The sequence below is a fragment of the Embiotoca jacksoni genome, unplaced genomic scaffold (assembly GCF_022577435.1).
Source record: "Embiotoca jacksoni isolate LCO1_2020_lvr unplaced genomic scaffold, fEmbJac1.0.p SCAF_16, whole genome shotgun sequence".
Lineage (NCBI taxonomy): Eukaryota > Metazoa > Chordata > Actinopteri > Embiotocidae > Embiotoca > Embiotoca jacksoni.
In genome coordinates, this window is record NW_027185296.1 from 3490611 (window position 1) to 3508690 (window position 18080).

An 18080-nucleotide genomic window follows, 5' to 3' on the forward strand; every position below is an offset into this window, starting at 1 on the left:
TTAACAATGAACACACCAACTGAAACACCTGTTTCGCCTGACGAGGAACGCAAAAATCAACAACGTAACAGGGCTTCTATGGTGATTATACAGGTCGGGGCTGCCGCTTCGTGTATGCGCATAACGCGCTGTGCGTCGGGCACCAGGTGCTGGAGGGGGTACCAAAATAGCCTCATAATCATCATAAGAATCATTCTAATCATGCCTGATGAATGACTTAAATTAAAGATGAAACACAACCACTGTAGGCACCATTAGACCATTACTTGCAAAACATAATATAGCCTAATTTTTATTACAGAAAAATAATGTATGGTTTAAAAAAATACTGGGTTAATGGTCAGTATGTCGTTTTTTTTCAGTCCTTTGGAAAAGAAGAACTCTGCCTGATGAGAAGCCACACCCACAAGGAGGTCTGGGGGACGGACCATGACATCTGGACCTCATCAGGACCTAATTTAGACCTTATCTAGACCTCATCTGGACCTAATTTAGACCTTATCTAGACTTTATCTGGACCTTAACTAGACCTTATCTGGGTTAGTTCCTTGTTGTCATTGCATCTGCTTGCTGAAATTTTCTCCTATGAATTGTCCCACTTTGGTGACATTTTACTCCACTAACGTGTAGAAATCACACTTCCAGATCCCTTCCAAGGTGAACACATACAGTACATTTCTATGAATTTTGAGCTTTTACCAAACAAATTTAGGGGTAGGTTTAGGTAGTTACTTTATTAATCCCCAAGGGGAAATTTTTTAAATTACTATCCATCCATCCCGACCTTATCCCGAGCTTCGTAACACGAACAAGTGAAGCAGGACAGAAGCAGTTGAGTCTTGTGGACGAAGCAGGGCCGGAGCGGGAGAGTCTTTCAGACAAAGCAGGACTGGAGCAGAGTGGAGAAAACAGGGCTCAGATACAACGAAGATGATTACCGAGTACAACCTTAAAGAGGTTGAGGTCTGAATCCTTGTACCGCGGTGATTAATCTGACAAGGTAGAGTGGAAGACCAGGGGTTTATATACTGCCAGGAGGTGATGAATGGAATGCTGTAAAGCTGTCCCATTAGCTCAGAGTGAAACAGTCGCAGGTGGAGCGTGATGAGAGGACACACCCGAGAGCAAACCCTAAACCAGGAAGTCTGGAGAAGGGACAGAGGACCACATTGGCCAGAAACAGGGAGCTCGGGGACAGGGCAGAACAGGAACATTCTGGAAGACAAGCCAAGGCCCGGATAGACAGGCCGGGCCACTCTGGTGGATGGCCCAGGGACATTGACAAGGGGGCCTCCTAGAGTCCAGACTAGGTCCAGATAGGGTGCAGATATGGTCCAGATAATAATAATAATAATAATAATTTATAATGTAATACACTGTGATGGTATATTTGTGTTTTTCTTATTTTAAAATTGCTTTTTGAAATCAGGGGCACAACGAATCCTTTATGTTTAGGGCACCCAAACATAGGTAAACAACTGCATACACATGTACATGGTATGCAGGCACACCCCACACACCCAGTTACAGTATGTGTACGTGGCAGATGTGATAAACCTGAATGCGCTGTTCATTCCAGTATTTATAATGTGACACTTTGCCCATGAACCAAACAATATTTCTCCAACGAACTCTGCATCGCTCATAAACCTCCACAACAACAATTGTTGCATCAGAACAATGTTTTTTTGCACTCTGAGTCAACATATTCAGTGAGTCTAAATAGAAACGTATTGACTCTAATGAATCAACATCTGTGACATGTGTAGAGCACAGAGGAGTATGCTGCATTGCGAGAGCCCAGGCATTTTTTTTTTTTCAAAGAATTTGAAAAGAAATATTGCAAGTGCTTGCAATAACAGTCTTGACCACTGGAGGGTAGTGTAAGCTGCTGAAAAAACAGTTGATCTGAGATGGGACCACTCAAATCTCCCTGAATAAATTGAAGTATTCCCTTAATGTCCTTTTGTCTCCATCTAGCTGGAGACATTTGCTGTTTTTCATATTGTATGCTGAAATGTTTTAAATATTTTACTCTTATTGCCTGGAATGTAATAACTGTTTGAGAATTATGTGATGAAGTGAGAGGAGGAAAGTGTACAGCAATAAGAAGGAGATAATGAAATTATAACCAAGAGGAATAAAATATACAATAAAGACAGAGAAGAAGGAAAAATTCAGTGGACTTGGAAGGGCTGATAGCCACTTCTATGAAGTGTAATTTGGTAGCTTGAGTGGGAGCAGAGAGCCCCCAGGTGGACATGTAAAGGGAAGCACAAACAAGAAGTCAGAGAGCCTTTGATTCAATTGCTTCAATTAAAAAGGAGTAACTGTTATTACCTGGACTGGAAGACACACAGAGGTGCTGAAGTTTTAGGAAAAAAGATAACACTCGACAGGGGAATTTATTTTACTTATGAGGATGCGTTTCAGTATGTCACCATGTCCTTTGATATGTAAATAAGGACTAATATTATTAAGGATTCTTATTTATGTCCTGGCTTGTCCACACTGCGGTCACTCTGAGGACAGCGACCAAACAGCTGGTAGAGAGCAGAGTGTTGGGGACTTGGCCAGCTCTTCCAGCTGAGAGACAGTCACAGTGTCTGATACTCTTCAACACGAGTGCATACTCTTTTTTTTTTTTCATAACACTATAGAATGATCTTTGAGGCATATTTGAAGAGATGTCTGTGAGAAGTTTTGTCATTTCTTTGTGTTGATCTCCCTTTCCTGTAGAACAATCATGCATTCAGAGGTACATGTAGCGCTGAGTGAAAATGCCTGTACGGTTCACTGTAGATAATCTCTGTAGTTACACTCTATTGAGCTCATATTTATTTCACTTTGCTGGAACTACTCAGCTATGTATGAACAAAGAGAACCCTTGCTTTCTTGAAAGACTGGAAGTGATTACTGGAAGCTGCTATTTCCTTTAGACCTCATAATTCTTTATGCAAACATTCCACCTTCGTTTTGGCTGATTTTCTAACTGGAGTTTGACATCTGTACATTACGAGCAGTCACCTCCGCTGTCGTACACGATGCGCACATCTCCGAGAGCACGTAGTCCTAATTATCATCACCAGTGTGTGTGGCTGTGTAGGTGTAATTGGAAGATCAGCAGGGTGCATAACTAAATGTGTAGGCCTAATTGGCAAGTCGGCAGGGTGCGCAGCTGCACCCAGAGCAAAGAGTATAAGCAGACCATGACAAACATCTTGAACACAAACACCAACTGAGATTTTGATGGTTATTTGTGTCTTCGTCTCAGTTCAGCACATCACTGTGAAGAAATGCATGAAAAAAAAAAAATGTTTTAACACTGCAGGGGTAGATACAATACGTGAGCTGTAAATAAAGCTATTTATCATTTCAGTTTGTAATGCTGTGGGTATCGTTTGCCGCCTGCGCCCAGGCTCAGCACACCACCACTTTCAGCAAAAAATAATAGCCAAATAGAATTAAGAATAAAGTAACAGCAATGTGCACACAAGTCAAATTCAATGCATCAAGAGGGCTCATATATTAATAATGTGAAGTTGAAGCTCCATGTTGTGAAGACAAAAAGTCTTGGAATCAATGTTCATCTACCGAGAGGAAGAGAGGGTAAAAAAGGCAAACAAACCAAGGACCTGAAAAGACTCCTCTTACCTCCGCACTCACCAATCCATCCGTTCTCTCACCTCATCCAGGAGCAACATGAGGCATTTCAGGTGTTTTAAGGAAAGGAGCTATCTGACTTTTTATCCGCAGTATATTGCTGCAGAAGAAGGCTAAGTTATTCAGAATTATTCCTTCACTTTGCTGTTCTGTGGAAAGATGTACAAATTTGCTTGTTCAGTTTCTGACCTGAACTCAATATTTTATGTCCCAGTGCTGGCAACCGCTGTATGTTTTCACGTTGTCCGTCTGTCCATTTCATTCTCCTGTACATTAAAGCTCAAAAACACCTCGAGGGAGTCTCTTCGAACTGGGCAAAAACGTTCAATCAAAGACGGAACAGATATCTTGGGGGTCAAAGGTCACTCTGGCCTCCCGTCAACCCATTCTTGTAAAGGCGATAACTCAAGAACTCCTTAAGGGATTTTGTTTTTTCAAATTTGGCACAAATGCTGACTTTTACTCAAGAATGAACTGATTCGATTTTGGTGGGCAAAGGCCAAAGTCATTATGGCCTCACATCCATAGCTGAGGGCATAATGTTTTCAGATCCTTTCTGTCTGTCTCATTCTTGTGAACGCATTATCTCAGGAAAGCCTTAAGGTTTTTTTTTTCAATTTAACACAAACGTTCACTTGGGCTCAAGGATGAACTGATAAGATGTTGGAGGTCAAATGTCACGGTCACTGTGACCTCGCCTACATCCCATCCGTCCGTCTCGTTCTTATGAACGTCTTCTCTCAAGAAAGCCTTGAGAGAATTTCTTCAAATGTGGCACTGAAGGATGAACTAATTCGATTTTGGTGGCCAAAGGTCACTTTGATTCCACAGAACATTCAAGAATTTAATCTAATCGGATAAAATGATGACGTGATGACATTTTATATCTAAAAGGTCAAAGGTCAACTTCACTGTGACATCATAATGGTTTGCAAAAACACTTTTCTTGCCATTATTCAACACTGTAATTTAGAAACGGAGGGGAAGATTGTGACTATAATTCACATTTAGTCTGATGCTCAATTGGTGGCACTAGGGTGTCCACCTTGAAACTGTGCTGATTGTATATATATATTGATATGATGTGTGTGAAGCATCCACATTTTTGAATTTGTGTCTTCTTTGCGGCAACATCCATATTTGAAGCATTGTCTGCTGTCCATAGGTTTCATTGTCCAAGCATGTGAACACACATTAGGATTCCTTCGAATTCTTCACTGTGTATATTGGATGAGTCTGGAGAGATATGGATATAAACTGTAACTTGACTGGTTAGTGAAGGCAAACAACCACGAGGCGGTAACTGTATGATGCCAAACATCATAAACATTGTACCTGGAAAACATCAGCATGGTCGCATATTCACTGAGAACATGTCACAGAGCCACGAGGCCGTAAACTCATTTTACAATCGATGGAAAATCTAGTGTTGGATGGTTGACTATTGTCCTTCATCGATTCCTCTGCTAATTCTTTGTGTCATCTTCCTCTGGAAATGGAATATATTCAGTGATACCAAAAACTGAAATATCCACAACCATTCCATCATTGATCTGGAGATACAAACAGGTGTAACCGTGCTTTTCTGTGCAGCTTTAATAGTTACCAAATATCATCTGACTGTGTTTCCAGCCATTAGACCCTTCAAACAGACATGATGATTACAGAGAAGATAATGGTGAGATAATGAAGCCGTTTTCCCTTCTGAATAGAGCTGTAAAATATCTGCACCATCTCTGTTTCCATTTGCGATACTTTTTGTCGGTAGTTTGATCCTTTTCTCATACAGAGCAGACTACAGAATAAAACTAGCAGCTTTGACAGAACCGGGGATTTTACATATCAAAGTGTGTGTTGCAGGAACACAGTCCAGGAGAGTCCAATTTGAGACACAATACTCCCTATACAGAGCAAAATTGCCCAATTATCCAGCAGTCAGTTATCATTAGTGGGCAGGATTTTCCATGGTTAAAAAAGACATTATTACAAAACCATCTTGATATTTTTGTTAAGCCTCACTATTTCTTCTCTAAGAACAAAATAACAGCTTTTATTCTGGATGGTTTTAGCAGACTTCATTGATGTTCAGGCCCCAACAATTTACATCATTTCAAAATAAGGTTTTATATTCTTTTGTAGTCACCGAGATTAAAAGAAAATAGAGATGACTTTCCATCACAGTCAATCAAAATATCATGAACTACTAAGTTGTATAATATATTCACCCAAGCTCTGCTTTTATCAAACTTTTATATGTAGGGCATTAAATGTATGAATTCAGGGTTTTCTCTGTTATGTGACTGTGCGACAAGGCTGCAGAAAGGGTGTTCAATTTGAAGAAGTCACAGTTTATTGGGGCAGTAGAGCAGAAGCTTTTTAATCAGTGAGGTCTTTTGGTCCTTTGTCCCATTTTTGCTCCATTTGTGCCTTCTTCAATGCAGCTTCCATTTTTTGCTTCAATCTCTTTCCCTATTTCCCATTAAACTGTCCTCATTTTTCCTTTGCTCCTGCACACAAAGGTGTTTACCTGCTTTGTGCGATGCCGAGATTACCTCTGCCATTATCCAGCTGAGTGGGTTGGTGAGGCAACCAGAAGTCGCCGTGGAAACCAGGTTCAGGGGTCAGTATGTTTCAGACGCACTTTGCCAAAATGTAAAGATTGTGAATAGACTTTGAGTCAGTCCTAGGTGTTCGTGCTATGCTGTTTCCTTTATAAGTTAAAACATACATATCGGCATGTTTGTTCACGCATCGGGCTGCCTGAAACCATCTTTCTTCTGTAAGAAAATCCCACAAATTTGTGTTTTGTGTCCATGGCACCCAGGAGGAAGCTGAAAATTGATAAGGGATTTTTACTTTAATTGTATTAAATTGTTCTTCATTGTGTGTGTGTGTGTGTGTGTGTGTGTGTGTGTGTGTGTGTGTGTATTTATTACATTCATACTTTAATTTCATGGACAAAATTATGTTTTATTTTATTTCTGTCTGATCGCTTTTTCTTTTTTTTTCACCTTTTTGGTGTTGCATGTATTGGCTGTTTTTTGGGGATTTCTTGAAATATATATACAATCTACTGTGCTTAAAAAATATTGTAGATATTCCTTTAACCTAAGCTACCCACATTCACACACTCACACATAAAGAAAAGCCCTAAAGCACACCGCATGCGTTCTTTGTGCGTTCAGTCAAATGCACACTGATAAGCGTTGTTGGCATGTGTACAATATGTGTGTGTTGTGGCTATGAATTTGTGTCAGTGTGTCAGACTCGGTCCTGATAATTAGCTGTGGTTCTGATGTGCTGTAACACAATGAGGGTTGGATTAATTGAAAACTGAGCCTCCTCCCAGCCAGTACCGATCGCTGTGATAGGTCTTATCTTGTACCTTGTCTTACCACAGTCCACCAACCACAGCTAGACTGAAAGTGAGACCGACAGGGCCGATACAAAGCGCTTTCTGTCTCTGACCCCATCACCATTTGTTTAACGATGGGTGCAATCCAGTCCAACGTGAGTCCTTGATTTACCGCAGGCTTTAGTACACAAGGCATTGTGTTACAGCAGGATATTTGCTGTGAATACAAACGCCTGCAGAATAAATGTAAAGCAGAGTATTTGGCATTCCACTTTTAATCTGCACATAACTGCTTATATACAGAAATTATATCGTTGTTAAGGGATCAAAGGCTTCATGTCTTTGTTCTGTGTTACTTAAGAAGCACAGTACTGCCTTATATATCATCATTAAGTCAGAAGTCAGCCTCTTGTTACACACTGCTGATCATATAAAGCACTGAACAGCCAGACATTTAAATGTCTGAGTACAGACACAGAAGCTCTCTGAATCTTAAACAACAGGTCTGTGTGTCTGTGTATATGTTCTTATGCCTCCATGTGTTTGAGGAACAGTTTTAGACCTAAAAAGTGAGGATATTTTGAAAAAGTTAGGACACTTCTCCAAAGAGCTGTGTTTGGGTTTAGATTTTAAAGGACAATTTTTACATTTTGGTATACCTTTATTCCTTGATTAGATTCTGTAGCCGTTGTCCATTAGCTTAATTAAAATGTGAAAATGTAAAAACAACACAGTACGGTTTTATATGAAGATTTATTTTTTACTAGCTACCCAGACCATCTGTTTCCCACTGTTTCAGTCTTTGTGCAAGACTCAGCTAACTGGCTTCTGGGAGTAGATAGCCTACATATTTACTCTACAGACATGAGAGGTATCAATGTTGTTACCTACTGTAGAAATAGCAACAGTATTTCCTAAAATGTTTAGCTATTTCTATAAGGTAAGGTTAGAGTTACGTTTGAGGTTCATATACTTGGGGGCTCTGAAACAGTTCTGAGAAATAAAAGTAGCCTATGCTATTTGAAAGTCTGTAAATTTTTCGAACTCTTCCTCTATAAAATATAGCTATGCTTACCTTCAGATAGATACAAAACAGCTTTGTGCAGACTTCCTCTCTCTTTCCTGTGTCATAGACACACAATTCCTGTTTCCAACATCAGTATAAACTCCCCATCTCATGCTGTACTATGAAAGGTAATTTAAAACCCTAATGCTTTGGCAGTTCATTGGTTGTGATCAGAATAAGGTGGCAAATACAGTGGGCAAATAAGTATTTACTTTGTTTTGTCCCATAAACTAAATTAGGTGAACCATGTGGCACTTTGTATGCTGAATTTGAGTCTGTTTTTAGATTTGGCTGATGTTACACTTAAAATATATTCAAACTTGCTTCTAAAATGTACAAGTGTATGATTTTTGCCTGTATTTGGCATCCTCCTTGACTGTCCAGAAATAGTCTGCCAACATAGGGCTCCGTGGTCCTTTGTGCCACTTTTCCATGTCCATGTAAGTAAACTGGAGCTAAATTAATGATGGGTGATAGAGATATCCTGAAAACATTATTGGATTCACAGTGTAAAAATACATATAAGATCTTTGTTACCCAGTGTAAACTATACTGCAGGACCAGCACTGATAAATGGTTGGCATTCTCCCCAATAGCTGCTAATTCAGTTCCCTAAAATAATAAAAAAATATATTTGTTGCAAATTTAGAGTCAGAAGGCTTTGTTGATAGCCTTATTTAAAGAGATTACATTATTTGATAACAGCAGTTGAGTAATTTGATTTGCTCCAGGTGTAATTTTGCCATGTTCTCCTGATTGCCTCTGTTCATGCACATAGAGTCTGAGTAGATAAAAAAACCAAAATATCCCCTGATTTCAGCAGCTTTTGTTTAAATAAAAAGACCCATTTTCCCCTGTAACTGTAGCCACATAACACACATCTGAACAATTGGTCTCCATGACAATAGATTACCAGCTACGTGTGTTTGTGTGCACATGCATGGGCGTATGTTTCTCCCTTGTACTTTGTGTTCAGTGATATAAGACTTTAATAACCCAAAGAGAAAGAAGCATTTCATCATCACTTTCATCAGTGACTTTCATCAAGTAACGTGGAAGGAACTGAACGTTACCAAACATGCCTTTATAATTTTTTTATGTACAGAGATGTTCTTTCATTAAGAAGTTTAATGGTAAATAATTGTCCTTCCAGCCAACTGCCATGTGTAAAATAAAGACATAAGAATACAACAGAAATACTGTAAACTATTCTTTCTTGTTCCTCGGTACATACACACAGGTGAAAGTCTGAAAAAAGAAAAAAAAAGAAAAAAAAAAAAAAAAGCTTACAGTGTATATAGGAATATAAGCTTCAAAATCCCCCTCTCTCTGTGACTGACTATAATCCATTCATTGCTTTCATCCTCAGATTGCACAACTGATCACAAGTTGCAATCACAAGATGTGGAACAATCACAGTGTCTGTGAAACAGGACAGCAAACAGCAATATCTTTGTTGTTCTGTTTGTGTCCTCGTTTCTGAGGCCAAAATGCGGCACCGCAATTTTTTACAAATTCAATTTATCCTCACATGCACATGAATTAAATGTTCTACAGTTTTCAGGTGCCTGTAAATTATCTTTGACACTTCAGGGACTCAATAAAAAGACATGTAAAAGTAATGAATTAAGACCATCCTGATCTGGGTCAGTTGAACTGTCCTGGGACAGAGTTTGATCTATTATTCATAACTTCTGGCACAGTTTGCATCAGGTCACACTAATTGGGGTTTGTTTACGGATACTCTGTTATGTAATGAGAAATCTTAAATACTAAGAGAAGTAAGTAATGTCTACATCACATTACCAGTAGCCTACCAACTAATAAGCGACACAGCAATTACTCAGGTGATATGTGCTGCACTGTGTAGAGCCTAACACATACAATTCAATTATACCATGCAAAATTTTAACTAAATTAGCTTGATACATTGTTTTAAATAGCAGGAAGTGCAAAACAGCTGCTATTTCATGTCTTTATCTTTGTCGTTAGATATAACCTTGAGCCTTGTGCAATATAGCCGGGCTCCAAAAACATTCAAACATGACATTTCTCACACTTTATTTGCTGCTAGAAGTACTGTGAGCTGCTGTTTCGGCCAGACCACAGTTAAACAAAGTGTTTTAGGGTGTGTGTAAATGCCACAGGTGTTTTTTTTTAAGGAATTCAAATACTTTTCCTTTTTACCAGGTTACTAAATGCTCATGAGAAAAATAATAAAGTGTCGTTCAGATCTCATCTAATGTCTCTCTATATTGAATCTGGCCAGAGATTAAATGAATGCTCCTGGCGATGTCTCTGAATATTACTGAGGGGTTAGTGAACAGGAAATAATAAACTCATGGCTGAATTCCTCCAGTAATCCAATTTAAGCAAAGACAAGCAACTGTACTGTATATATATTTTTTTAAAGAAAAATCCTGCATCTGTATCTCGTTTCTTTTCCACACTATGATGGAGTGATGAATGTTTTTCTTGTTCTATTTACACATATATTGAAAGAAGAGTGGTATTATCTGTACAATAATTAGTAAACACAGGTTAGTCTGCCGCTTCTTCCTGCCATTTACAAAGAATTTGCTGCAGGTAGTTCTTGTACATTGAAGGCTTCATCTCTGTACAATGTGATGACCTGAATAGTAAATATGTTGTAGCAATATGTTTCTGTGCTGGATGTAAAGTGTGTGGGGTAGACTGAATGATGGAGCAGTGCAGTATTTTTTTTCTAAGTAGGGTCTCAGTGATCTTTGCCCACCAAAATCTAATCAGTTCTTCCTTGTGAACGATTGTGAAAAGTTTGAAGAAAGCATGGTTGAGATGTAATATTTACACAATGGGACAGATGTAAGAGCACAGTCAATTTTCTTCCCTGTATTAGAATACTCATCAATCGATGTGTAAGTGATAGCCATAGGCAGATTATGCCAGCATACATGGACTTAAAGCCAACAGCAAAGTAATAAATTAACCTGTACTTACTACACTTTAGCTCCACCATCATTGATTTGTAAGTGTGTGCATGGCTGATTAATTTAGATGAACTCTAGCTACCTTTGGTATACATAACTGCAGCACCCTTTTCTCTTTGCTTGTCTACTATATCAAAGTAAAGCCTTTACAGTATTTACAAAGAAAAACTGACCTAAAATACAGATTTTAATAAATACTCAAAACTGTCAGGAATCAGCTTATGTCATTTAAGTTTCTTGTACTAAAACAATTGTCTGTCAGTTCTCTTTTAATTTTAGTGTACAGATGTGCAGAACACGTGTCTGTAAGGTTTGTCTTAGTCCGCCATTTCCCCCCCTCATGTCTTCTATAGTCACAAAGCGAAAAGAGTACTGTGCTGCTTCATTCACTGCATGACTGGTTTTGCAGAAGATTGGATACTAGGATCTGTTTCAGTCACTGAAATTTTTTAAATTGTGATTTGAAAACTGGTGTGTGGAGTTTGGAAAACTGTTGAAGACTGTGTAGCAAAGATGCCTGAGGGCACAAAAACAACCTGTAAAGCCCTGTACTGAGCCCTCTCCACCAGAGCCGTTGCATAATAAGAGCTACTTTAATTGTGTGTTCAACTGATTAATCTGGCTTAGAGAGAATATTAATGCCCGAGTTCCCAAACACACATGAATGGAATTATAATGCTTTCATTCTAATCATTGAGCTCGATGAGCTCTCATTTACATCTGATGCAGAGAGCAGCTGTGCCAAAGTCTGTTATGCAAGGAGCCGTCACACTTCTTATCACCAGGGGTCGTTGTTTCACTGCAGTGGGTTATTATTTAAAACAATCCCCACCACATGACTCTTAGAAATTCAAAGAGGGAAGCGGGGGAACACACATAAACAAAGAAAATTATCTCCTGCTGTGAGAAAACACTCTTTTAAACAAAATAATCTAATATTATACTGCACCTATGAAGCCTGAGGAGACAACATGTCTGTTTATGCAAGAGATAAGAAAAGCATTGGATGAAGATTTGAACTGCGGAGTTAAGCATTCATGAGTATAAAAACACAATTTGGGATTAAAAATTAAAAAAAACAAGAAAAATGTGGTCATATTAGTTCATGCACAAACTTAAAGTTGAATTACTTTGTTCAATGAAATATCAGTCGAGTTTGCTTAGAGGCTAGTAATGGAAACCTCAGATTTGAAAGCGGAAAGAGGATTTTTTTTTTTTTTTTTTTTTTTAAAGCCACTAAGCACAACAAAAGAGAGTTATTTCTAATGAAGACAAGTGGAAGGCATGAGGATAGTTGGATGACCACAGTCGAACTGACAGGAACCCTGAGTGCCTTAAGGCTCATGGAAAGAGGTGAAATGAGAAACTGGATAGAAATGATGGAGTTAGTAGAAGTAGGCCACTGAGCTGGAGAAGGACAAAAGGAAAGAAAAGCTAGAGGATACAATTAAAGAGAAAATGCTCATTTACACTGTATTTCTTTTTTTTTTGTACATCTTGCATTGGCTGTGACGGGTTTTTCGTTTTGTGTGAAGGCAGAGAGAAAGAGAGAAAAAAGACAGAGGGAAGAAGGCTCTGAGAAAAATTACATGTCAACAACTAATCCTGGACTGAGATATTGTTGTTGTGAGTCGGCAGCCTGGGTGTGACAGTGTTCTGGTCTGATGTGTCTAGCGTGTGCGTGCAGTTTGTGCCTGCTCGTGGATTCATGTATACATGGGTCATGCTTTGGTAAGTAGGTCAGAAACACATGGCATATCATGCTGATTCATCAGGGATAAGTAAATCCTCAACAGTATGGTGGCCAGTATACAATTCACCATCTTGATCACCTTTTAATGATACAGTACAGAATTTAGGACACAACATTAACAACTGAGCGACAACAGCTACAACAGCACTACAGCACTCGAGCCTGTGCTGTTAAAATATTATTTGTGATGTCGAGGGTTCATTAATGTTACTTTGGCCTCGTCACAGTTATCATTTATGCATTTACCAGTGTGGATGTTCAACAGGTGATCTTACAGATATTTTTGGCGATTTTCCTAAACTCTGATTCTGTTTTTGATTAGTATGTCTGCATTTTTTTCAGCAGTAGCCATCTAGTGTACAATGCCAAACAAAACCTTGGACCTATTCAATCAAGGGTTTCCTTTATTTTTACTATTTTCTTCCATGTAGAACAATGCTGAACACATTAAAACAGCTCATATTTCTGATTACTTGAAGTAGCCACTGTTTGCCTCGATGACAGCTTTGCACATTTTTGGCAATATTTTAATTAGCTTTGTGAGGTCGTCAACCCTGAGTGGTTTCCAGTTAACAGACTAGCCATGTCAAAAGTTGAACAGTGGAATTTTTTGCCCTGCGAAGCATTTGAGACCATCAGTTGTGTCATGCAAATAGCCCTCAACTACTGTAGTAAACAAGAACTGCTCAACTAAGTTGAGACCAGAGTATACAGTACATCTTCAATTCAAGACATAAAGGTCAGTTTTTCCACATAATCTCAAGAACACTGAAAGTTTCCTCAAGTGCAGTTCCAAAACATCACTGAAATAAAACTGGCCCAGGAGAGGAAGAGCGAGATCGTCCTTTGCTGAAAAGAATATGTCCCATAGACTTACCAGCCTCATGAAATCACCAATTAACAGCACCTCAGATCAGAATCTAAGTGAGTTTTTCCCATCCTTCAAATAGAAGACACAAATCACTATCAACTGTTCAGAAGTGGCTGCGTGATGTGAGCTGTAGCAAAAAACTATGACTGAGGGAGACTACGAAACAAGGAATGAACTTTAAACTGTCTTTGTGAAACACCGCCAAGGTGAACAGATGGTATCTGCATTGTGTGGTTCACACCGTCAAGCATAGAGGTGGAGGTGTGATGGTGTGAGAGTTGGGGGTTGGAGGGCTTTGCTGCTATCACTCTTGACAATTTGTTTAGAAGGCAACCACAATATTCTGCTGCAATATCTGGTTTGTACTGAGTGGGACCATCATTTGCTTTTCAAATTGTCTTCGGCCCAACTGAGATGGTTTGGAATAACTTGCACCGGACATTGAAGAGCAGTCAACTAGTGCTCAGGATATGTGGGAACTCCATCAAGATGGTTGAAAAATCCCCTGATGATGACTTTGCGAGGCTGGTTGAGAGAGTGAAGAGTGTTCAAAGCTAAAATATATAATTGTTTTGCTTTGTTTAAAAAAAAATTCTCACTACAAAATCCCATATGTTATTTCATAGTTTGACACCCTCAGTATTGTTCTACATTCTTGAAAGTATAGAAAACAGAATGAAAACTCCTTCAATGGGTGGGTGTGTCCACACTTTTGACAGTTTGTGTATTCAACAAAAATGAAGCACTTGTATAATATAGCGTTACTCGTAATGTTATCCCACTGCTATCAGGTTACTGCTCACTCTTTGAATTTTCTGCTGCTGATCATTTACAAGGGAAAATACTGGATGGCTTTAATTGTGGTGCAGTCACATGAATGTCAACGTCTTTTTCACGGAGGTTGGCGCTGACGGCGATAAATAAAAAACTGACATTTCAAAACAAGCCACTGCTTTTGTGTTGAAGATTATTTGCACTGTGCGTAGCATGAAATCAACTCAGATGTTATTACTGACTGATCTTTTTGTATTAACGACACAAATGGATTTGGCTGCACTGTAAACAGATGTAACAATTGCTGTTCTATTTCTAACAAAGTATTCTGTACTATTTATAGAGTTTTAACCCATGCTTATTGTATGGTAACCGTGGGTGTCTCGAATGAACCATACCTGAAACAACTTAAAGATTTGTCTTTCTCCAGAGCAGCTGTTGAGTGAAAATGGATCACATTCATACAAGCATGCCTGTGTGGTGTCGCTGGTATATAGCTTGACATACAAACACAGGCATACATGCTGAGACTCACATGCACACATAAACACGCAAAATCCAGGTGTGACTCAAAGCCTGTAATCAGAGTTGGTGGTGTGTGTGTATGTACAGTATGTATGTATGTGTATGTATATATATATAAAGTGTCTTGCCACGCGCCTGTGTGTGAGTCTTTGCATGCACAAAATGTGTTTTTGTGGGTGTTACCTCACCTTCAGGGCAGATGATTCATTACAGACAAGCCATGGGGTCGGGGGCCCTGCAAGGCTGTTGTCATGGAAGCGACTGCTGGAAACAGCAAGATCTCCTTTCAGTATCATCTTCAGATTGTTGGGACATTGACTTGGCTTTCTCTATCTGTGTTTCTCTCCGTTTCTCCTTCTTTTTTGTCTCTTGCTGTGTCTTACCTTTTCTTTCTTGCTCAGATGATTCAAAGTTTTACTTGTTATTAATTTGTACGGATATGAAATAATTCCTAAAATTTCAAAATAAACACACATTTTATAGCCTTAAGCTTTGTTATGACTTGTACTTTTATAACACTTTTTGTAATGCTAAAACATGCTGAAATGCTACTTACGCTGGAAGTATGCGGTGTTAGGATTTATATTTTTCAGGTCATGCTTACCTTCCTTTTCACTGACAATTTGTAATGAATTTCCACACTGCATGCAAAAACACTCTCACACAACCTACTCTGAGACCCCATGACCCAGCTGCATGTTTAGCTGACATATCTTTCCAGATCTTGTGCACTGATTTGTCTCTTTTCTCCTTTGTGGGCGTTGAAAAACTGGTTTAGAGGGAAAATTCATAAAAGGACAGTTTGAAGAAAACATGTAAAGAAACAGAATTGATTATATTTAACAAATATTGTGGAACAAAACCGGCCTTTTCATTGATGAATGGTATGTTGTGGCCTCAGACACTGTGCACACAAAGGTCTTTGGGGACATTTACAGACATTAAGCAATGTTGACAAAGCAGAGTTGTTCTCATCCACAGTGGCACGACAATAAATGACATGTTTTTGACCAAAAAAAAATTAAATTTAGCAGTTAATTAGCAAAAAAGGGAAATGTCAGAAAAAAAAACAAACCTGTATATAATAATAAAAAAATAATTTAAAAAAATAGCTGACGAAAACAGCTGGTTAATTCAAATTTGACTGTGGAGATGAAGGGATTCAATCATAATCTTGTTTGGAGTCGCATTGTGGTTGCCTCTGTTTCACAATGAATACAAGAGCTTGGATCCGTAATATCATCCTGAGAAGATAAATACGAGTCCTAGTCAGCTGCAATCCCTAGTCCAGATCCATCCTTATTTAATATTCCTCTAAAACTCCATTTTTATCTGATAGACATAATCTGTGCCATAATCTCATCTGGGTCCCAGTGTTATCTATTCGGCTGTCTAAATTGATGTTTATGCCTCTATCCCTTTTTCAAATCCCTGTCACAAGTCTGTAAATGCCTGCGGTCACACCTTCCTGTCATGATTGTTAGATGCAATATAATCTAGTTGGAAGCAGAGCAATATCGACAGACACCAGGGCAAACAGCATGAAGCAGCATGGACAGATACACCATGGTAAATGTCAGCTTTAATTGGATGCCTATCATTTAAATATTGCCTGTCAAGACAAAATAAACAGCGATGACAGGATGTGAAGCTAATGTGCACCTACGGGTAATAAATTCAGCCATCTCTGGTATCAACAGCTGCTGAGGGAGGACAAAGCCCAAGTGAAAAGTGAACTGAAGGGCACCCTGCTTTGCTTCTTATTTGTTTGTTTAGCTCATTAGCTCATGCTCCACATGTCACATCTAGTTCACCTTCCCACAAGTACAAGACCAGCTGTAGGTGGTGGTTGATGAGGTTGTAGGAAAGCAGCAGCCTCGGTGCATTTTCGGTTTAAAGGCTATTTTCAATGAGATTATTTGACTAAATCCATTTATGCAGAGGGAAGAGGAGCTTCTCCACCTCTGCAGTTTTAAGCCAAGCTGGCCATGCAGCTAGCTTTGTTAAAGATTGTTTGTCAGCTGTTTGTCGGTTAGTACCCCACTTATTTTAAACTCAAATATCTCGAAAACTACTGCTTTGATTACCATAAATACACATGCATGATCACCAGAGGGAGAACCCTGATAACTCTGATGATTCCCTGAACAACAGGGTTTTTGTTATCCACTTTTGTCCACATGTCTCTCCTGTCACACTCAGGATAATTTGTAAGGACTTTTGTGACCCTCTGACTTTTGACGTTATCAGTTCAAAATGTTGATTTCTTTCTTTAGTTCATGACAAAATGCTACAAAATGAATTCACATTTCCATCAACTATACTAAGAGTTAAGTACGAATGACCAGTTGGCACTCATATGGTGAACAATGTATTTGCTAAACATCAGCAGCGACTGGCGTTTGGCACACTGACCTATTGATGGGAACCTGGTGCAGGTGAAAGATAGGTACAAACCCGATTACAGCCACACAGAGAGTCTGAGTGAGAGAGATTAGTGGGCATTTGAAAGAGGAGAAGGGACAGGGTTTAGCAGGATGAGGGAGAGGAGGATTATGGAAGCCAAAACCTGGATCCTAAAATAATCCTCTCAGTATACTGGGCTTTATGTGGTGTGGGGCAGAGGCCAGTTTGAGCTATTAAATTGTCATTGCATTCATGCACCACGTTTCTAAATGTGCAGAAAACACTTTTGAATGTATGAACATCATTACAACAACCTAAAGGTGTTTGAGTTGTTTCTATGGTTTCTATTTGTGTGACACAGTTTGCACGCACACCAGCACAGACCCATGCGCGTTCATTCTATCTGCCTTAATCTGGAAAGCTGGTTGAGAGTTACATCCCTGTGTGCGAAGCTCTAAGCGCCTCCTTCTTTCCATGCTCCATGTTCTAATTTGGGTATTGCCATGGTTACGTAAGATTCAGGGTCAGGAGGTCAGTGACGTTGCAGGCAAACACAGGATGGATGTGTGGCTGCTTCATGGCGACAGAAAGACATGCTGCAGGACATAATATAACCTAAGAGAGACGACAGATGAGGATCAGGAAGGAAACAATCAGACTGACAAAACCAGCTAAATAGGAGGAAGGGGAAGTTTACA